The 7,572-nt window shown below is 23.7% G+C and overlaps 1 non-coding gene across 1 annotated transcript; it reads right to left on the bottom strand.

Annotated features, from left to right (window-relative positions):
- Window positions 1-3,125: 3,125 nt before the first annotated feature.
- Bm15670 lies at window positions 3,126-3,199 on the bottom strand. Its single transcript, XR_006228020.1, has one exon. It is a non-coding gene; the product is annotated as a small nucleolar RNA Bm15670 (small nucleolar RNA).
- Between the last annotated feature and the right edge of the window lie 4,373 nt (window positions 3,200-7,572).

Here is a 7,572-nt window from a genome sequence, read left to right as displayed (position 1 = left end):
CATTTAATATTCAGTAACAAAACATAAATCGTTAAAATCAACAAAAAATAAGTTTTTCTCATTGCTAGCATAGATGCATTGATCATCAATACTAATTATTATTATTATTGTCATTATGCAATTTATTTTTTAATAAATATTAAAAGTTAAAATTGAAGGAGAGGAAATTTTTGTAGTAAATGTAAATTTTATAATCTATATTCTCCTTTTTATTTCCTAACTTATTTTTAAATTTCTTAACAGAATTTTCCGTTTCTTTTACTAATTTTTCTTGAATTTTTCATTGCTATTAAACTACCGCAATACAATTATCCTACAATTTCTTACATTTAATATTCAATTTTCAATCTTTACTACATATAAGTATTACTATCATTTTTCTCGAATAGTTGTAAAATCAAAATCATTCCGTTAAAATGTTCCGATAATTGCTATTCAGCTTGATATTTACCGTAAAAATGAATAAAAAAAAATAATAAAATTTTCAAATTAATTGGGATTTGACAATAACATATTTAAAAAAAAAAAGTATTTCAAGGTAACCCATCAAAGTATTTAATCCTTATTTCAAGGTAACCCATCAAAGCATTTAATCCTTAGTTCAAAGATAGTAATCTTAAAAAACAATAGCTACTTGAAATATTACAATACATAAATGATTATCTTAAACTAAAAATTAAAATTAAAAATTTACATCAACTAATTACTCAATCCAATCATTTCATATATAATTACTATAAGATCAATTTTAGATTATACATAATAGATTGTTATTTGTAAACAAACATTGCTATACAAACTATCTTTTTCAAATAAAATTTAAAAAAAAAGAAATGCAATGAAACTAAAGAGTGGATAACTGAAGAGGAGAAAGAATTGAAAATATAAAAAAAAGGAATGAGAGAGAGGGAGAAAGAAAGAGAGAAGGAGGGAGAGAGAGCTAGTGAAAAAGAATTAAAAGGAAACTTGAAATGATTAAAAAAAAACCCATTCCAGTCATCCCTCTTAAATTTTATTCCATTCTTCATCGGAATTTCATTTTTATTTTTTATTTTTTTTTTCAAAAAAAGGACAAAAGAAAAAAAACATACATATACTTATTTACATAAATTCATATCCATAGAGAATACTTGCTAAAATGAGCAACCAACTCATCACATCAACTATATATAATCAATATTGATTTATCTATTTTATTTTTACTTTTAAAAAAGAGGAAAAAATTAACAAAAAAGAACAAAAAAAAATGAAAAAAAAAAAAAGAAAAGAAACAAAATGAACAAAATATTCTTGCTATTTTTTTCATTTGAAGAGAATAAAGAAAAAAAGAAAAAAGTTACAACTAGAAAATATTTTTGAAAAAATTCTTCCAACTTTTTTTTTCAATAATGACAGAGTGATTTTCAAACTTTTCCTCTCTCTCTCCCTCTCATTATTTCATTCACCTCTTTATTTTTTTTAAAAAAAAAATATATGCCATAGAGACAGAAAAGAGAGAGAGAGAGGAAAAAAAAAAAAAAGAGAAAGACCTCCAACTTGGTATTATCAAAGGAACTTATCACTCATAAATATTGTCAGCATTTATTTATTTTTCGTTTTTAAAATTTAGGAAAAAAGAAAGCAAAATTCTTAATTTGTATCTAAACACTTTTTCTTTCTCTCTCTTTCCCTCTCTCTCTTTCTTCGTACTTTGTAATATGTACGAAAACTTCTCATTAGAATGTCATATGATATAATGAAAAACTAATTATCTACAAGAAAAAGGTAAAACAAAACATTAAAATAAAGTTTTCTTATTGCATTGATGTATCATTTATTTTAAAATAAATAAACAAATCTATGCTTAAATAAAACACAAAAATTTAATTAAATTATATAACTGAATGAATTCAAAAATAAAAAAGTTAACGTGGAATATGAATAAATGATAGACATGATAATCATAAAAATTTTCCTTTGGTGCAATATAAAAAAGAATAAAGATAAATAATACTCTAACCTCTAATTTATGAATATTGATTTCTGTTTTTATCTCTGCTACAATCTTTCTATAATTTAAATTATAAATAAAAAAAATAATAAATAAACTAAAATGAAACAAACTTGAATAAAGAAGAGAAATATTGAAAGAAGGAAAAATATTAATCAATTAGTTAAAAAGCAGTTAAAAGTTTCATTTTGAAATATATGTCACTTTTCAATTAATGCTAATATTTTATGTTGCAATGAAAATTAAATTTAGTAGCAAAAAAAAAAAGAAAGTGTAGAAATCAACAGAAAATAATTCCTAAATCATTATGATTTAGAAGTTTGTATAAGTTATAATTTAACCTAATGATTCATTCATTTATTCATAATAAAACTTGCAAAGAATACAGAAAATTTTTAATTTCCACTCATTTTGTGCTAATAACAGAAGAAAAAAAAAGAATTAAATTATCAATCATTCAACTTCTCTAACCCTAAATTAAACAGACATATTTGGAAGTGCAAACAAATGAAATAATATGCAAACAGAGCAAACAAATATAGAATTGAATCAAATAAGCATTAATAGTTGCATGAATATATAAAAATTCACTTCCCTAATGCTTAATCAAAATAAAAATTGTTACATTTTTATAATAATATAGCGCTTTTCTTGAGAATTTTTCCATATATACAATTAAATAAATATCGTTTTCTTTTATTTATTTAAAAAGTTTTTTTTTTTTTTTTTTTCTGTTATTATTCATAAAAAGTACTACCTCTCTTTTTTCTTTTCTTTTTTGATCATATATAAAAAATATTCCATTTCATTTTTGTATGTAACTTCATTCCTTCCCATTATTTATTGCTAGATTTTTCAATTAACAATAAATACTAGTTTTGATTCCATTAAATTTTATCATTAATACTTATACAATAATAGAACATCATCTTTTCCCATTAATGACATATATCTTAATCACATAATTTCATTCATTTAACAATCCTGATATCAATAAATTTTTTTATGAATTTCAGACCTGAAATTGTCATATTTCCAAATAAAACGAGAAAAAAGAAAGAAACTTACTTTGCGATAACAAAGATGATAGACTGGAAGAAATTAGTCTTTTGACAGCGTTATTACAGAACGATTGATGATGAGTTTATTGATCAGATAGGATGAAAAAATATAGAAGCTATTACAGTGCTTTCGAAAGAATGAAATAGCTTTCTTTAATCGAATTGTATGTTCAAAAAATATTACCGTCGCCTCAATAGCTTCCTCAATAATAAAGTACACAAACATATACACACGAACAGTGTCAACCTGAAATTTGAAAAAAAAAAATGAAATATTGTTAGATATGATAATAAAAATGTCACCTGAGATGGTGGTGATTCAACGTCGTTACATAGAAATATTATTAACAATAGTACACATATTTTAACAGTAAAAAAAAAAAAAAAAAAAGAAAATGTTATTCGTTTATATAAATAGATACAGTTAATCATACAATAATAACACAAAAACAGGTTCATTATGTAAATTGATTATCTAAACCAAATTTAAATATAATTCTTTCAATTAAATTTATGGATTATAAATCATTTAAGACAACTCTTTTGGACATCTCAACAATATTCAAAACTTTAGATTGAAACTTTAGAATCTTCCTTTCTCTCTCTTCTTCTATCTCTTCATCGTCTTTTTTTTTCTCGACAAATTATATGTCAAAAAAAAAAAAAATGAAATAGATTAATTACACGGGTTAAACACATAAAATACCAGGAATTATCCGACAGAGCAATATATTGCATGCAGTATTCCGACGTAACATCGCACACATAGGTAAGTAATCCAAATATACCTGAGATGACAGTGATAATGCTCTAACATCACTACTATCATTACAGGTAAGTAACCCAAATATACCTGAGATGACAGTGATAATGCTGCAACATCATCATTATTATCATTACAGGTAAGTAACGCAAACATACCTGAGATGACGGTGATAATGTTCTAACATCACCATTATTATCATTACAGGTAAGTAATGTAAACATACCTGAGATGACAGTGATAATGCTATAGCGCCAAGTTAAAGAAAGGATATTGAATATGCTTAATAAATACTAAATCGATAACTACACATATAGGATAATAGTGAAAATATGTTAGACTAAGTTTCACAAAGGTAATATGCATATAAAAGGGAGACAAAAAAAAAACAAATCGCAAAAAGTTAAACGATTCATACAAGCGATATTAAAATGCTAAATCTGGTCTTTATAAATAAAAATTTAACAGCTTTTGTGTAAGTGCATCTGTACTTATAAAGGTGAAAAATAATGTAACAAATGATGTTAAAACACGATAGATGTTCGTTTAATATAAAAAAAAAAAAATAAATTTAATCCATGACACAATCAACCATTTATTTAGCATTAGTCTAACTATTAGTTAGAACAGAGAAATTTTTGCTAGTTACAACAAATTACTATGATTAGAGCTAAAAATTTATTCAAACTAATCTAGCATACTTTTCTAAATTCATTCAAACTAATTTCATTCGCTTTTTTACTCGCATTCTTTTTTTATCATATCCTACCTTCCTTTATACAATGAAAGAGATATTTAAAGCAATGTATTTAATTTTATTATTTTTGCTGGATTTAATATTCTAGTATGCTGCTTTTCACACCGTTCTCGACTACATTCATCATCATTTATCCTGAAATTAGCATGACAATTGTATGTGCTGTAAAAAATCTATTTCTTCTCAAAAGAAAAAGATAATAGATTTCAAAATGAAAAATTTGAAAATAAAGATAATAATTATGTAAAAAAAGAAATGAAATAATAGTCATCAATACCAAATACATTTCTATTTGCATTTTTTGGCAAACAGAGAAGACTGGCATTTAATCAGAATGAAAATTTTTAAAGCAAATGAAAAATATGCGAAGAAAGGAGAAAGGAACAAAAGAAAGAGTTAAAAAATAAAGCAACCGAATTATTGACACTAATTTCATTTTTTCAGAGAAAAAAAAAAATAAATCTTCCCATCGCTTCTTTCAAAATATCAGTTTCTATTATAACTTATATTAACTTCAGAACCAAAAATATATTTATATTTTCTAACTTCCCATAAAGTTCTTCAAATATTCAAATAACATCAAATATTTTGCTGATTTCTGAAATCAACACCTTTTGTAGATATTAATCATTTAATTTCTTCGAAAGTACAGTTGGATCTGACTGATAATTATTCTCGAAAATATATTATTCTCGAGATTATATTGATTATCAAATTTTCACTAAAACATACGCGCACTGCAATGAGAAGATATATTATCAAAACTTCAAATTCTTGATTGATTTTTTGTGACTCAACAATCATTTCAAACGAATGAAATTTGTAAGTTTTACCGATAACGAAAATGTAAATAAAGAAAAGATAAACACCTACAATTCAAAAAGTAAACATAATGAATTGAAAGAAAAAGAAAAAATAAGGATACATTAAATTCTTACAACTCTTACAATTTAATAAAGATTCTTTGACAATTACATTATGTCTTAAAAGATTAAAAAGAAATATTATCACAATATTATCACAAATATAAACATCACATAAGTAAAAATCTTATTACAGTTAATTTTTTAATCATTCCCACAAATGTTAGCTTGTTTTTTTTTTTCCTTTTTAAAAACGATTTAGTATTAATTAATCAGTTCATTAACTAAAATTACTTTTGACAACCAGAAGTGATTAATTTTCTGAAAAAAAGGAACGAAAATTGTTAATATTAACAAAATTTATTCACATTAATAATAAAAATTACAATTAACAAAAATTCTGTTTAACTAAAAATTGAAAAGAACAATAAAAACAATAAAAAACCATGTCGCAGAAGTAAAAACAAAAAGAAAAGAACCCAAAATCTTATAACAAAGCTACGGGCCACCATTCTACGTTAGCAAAATACGGCCCGCTTCAAGGGCCGTGTAATGTTGAAACAGAAATTTAACAAAGTAAAATTCAAATTTCTTAGAAATAATTGTAGCACTTAGCTAAAGTGATATATTCTTTTCCATTTTTTTCCAATCTTATCTTTCACCGAGAAGTCGCGGGGTTCATATGGTATATTCGTGGCATTTTTTCAGTCGAAATTCAAATTATCATAATTTTTTTTCACGAATAATCAACCAGTCATTATTATCATTATCATACACCAAATTTGCTAATATTCCATTGTAAGTTTAATATAACAAATGCTAACTAAGCCTAAGAATAATAAATTCCTCTTAGACATAATTTATAATAATGCAAACTAAAGTCTAAGGATATGATAAAAGTTTAATACAATAATGCTTTATGTAAGCTTAGTGTAATAGTTCGGATTAGGATTAGCAGTTGTAGTTTAAGCCGATGCATTGTTCAGTGCACTTCAAATGCAATCTTTCACTTTTTTTAAAAATCTTTTTTCATTACATTGAGGGAGAAAGAAAATATTAAATACATATGAAATAATAATACTAATTTCTAATATGAAATAATAATACTAATTTTCTAATAACTAATTTCTAGTCGAAATTAAATGTAAGTCTCATTTTTAGTTGAAGTTTTACTTCATTTTTAAATAAAACAAAAATAATTAGTAATAATAAATAATAATGATAATGACAAATTTATTTTTATTATAATAAATAATAAAAGAGAACAGTGGCAGTAATGTTCAACCAAAATTAAATTCCATTTTTAGTTTGAACCACAATTTTTGTTTTCAAATAAAGCGAACACAATGATTTTTTGTCGAAATTAAAAATGAAAAATTGGAGTGAATAAATATGATTCAAGTTTGAACAATAACAATGATAATAAAAATATATTTTTTTTAGTCGAAATTAAATTTTTTTTTTTAATTTTTTTCTTCTTTTTTTGTTTGAAAGAAATGAAATATGTAAAATATACTGAGTGATTCAAATTGTTATACCTAATTTTTTCCTTTTTTTATTTCCTTCTTAGTTATATTGTAAAACATACTATAACGGTGCTAATAATAGAACTGTTTTGGAGGCCAACGACAAATTTTACTACTTTCCGTCACATACACATACACATTACACACACACACACACACATACACACACACAAATACACATACACATGCACACACACATACACACATGCAGATCAGTTCTATCTAACGGTAATTATATCCCCCGAAAACTTGTAAAAGCTACAGGCAATAAAAGTTTTTTTTTTTTTTTTTTTTCTTTCTTCTAAACCATTCTTTTCGTTCATTAAAAAAAAAGTGAAAAAAAGAAAGGAAAAGAAATAGATGGAATTTTTAGTATTAGTTGCATTTTTAATCAAAATTTTTTATTGTATTTTGAAAAAGTGAAAAAAAATTTTTTTATTTTTTTATTTTTTTGAAAAAGGAAAAAAACGCTTTAAAAATGAAATAAAGCAAAAATGATAAAAAGTTTTGAATTTTTAAATCTTTTCTTCTTTTTCTTGGATTATTATGAATTATTACATTTTTATAGAAATAAAATTTCCCGTTTTTTTTTTTTTTTTTTTCATCATTGCA

This window comes from Brugia malayi (genome assembly GCF_000002995.4).
Source record: "Brugia malayi strain FR3 genome assembly, contig: Bm_v4_Chr4_scaffold_001, whole genome shotgun sequence".
Taxonomy (NCBI): domain Eukaryota; kingdom Metazoa; phylum Nematoda; class Chromadorea; order Rhabditida; family Onchocercidae; genus Brugia; species Brugia malayi.
The sequence above is the reverse complement of the archived record's forward strand: the minus strand, read 5'-3'. Positions and strand labels throughout refer to the sequence as shown.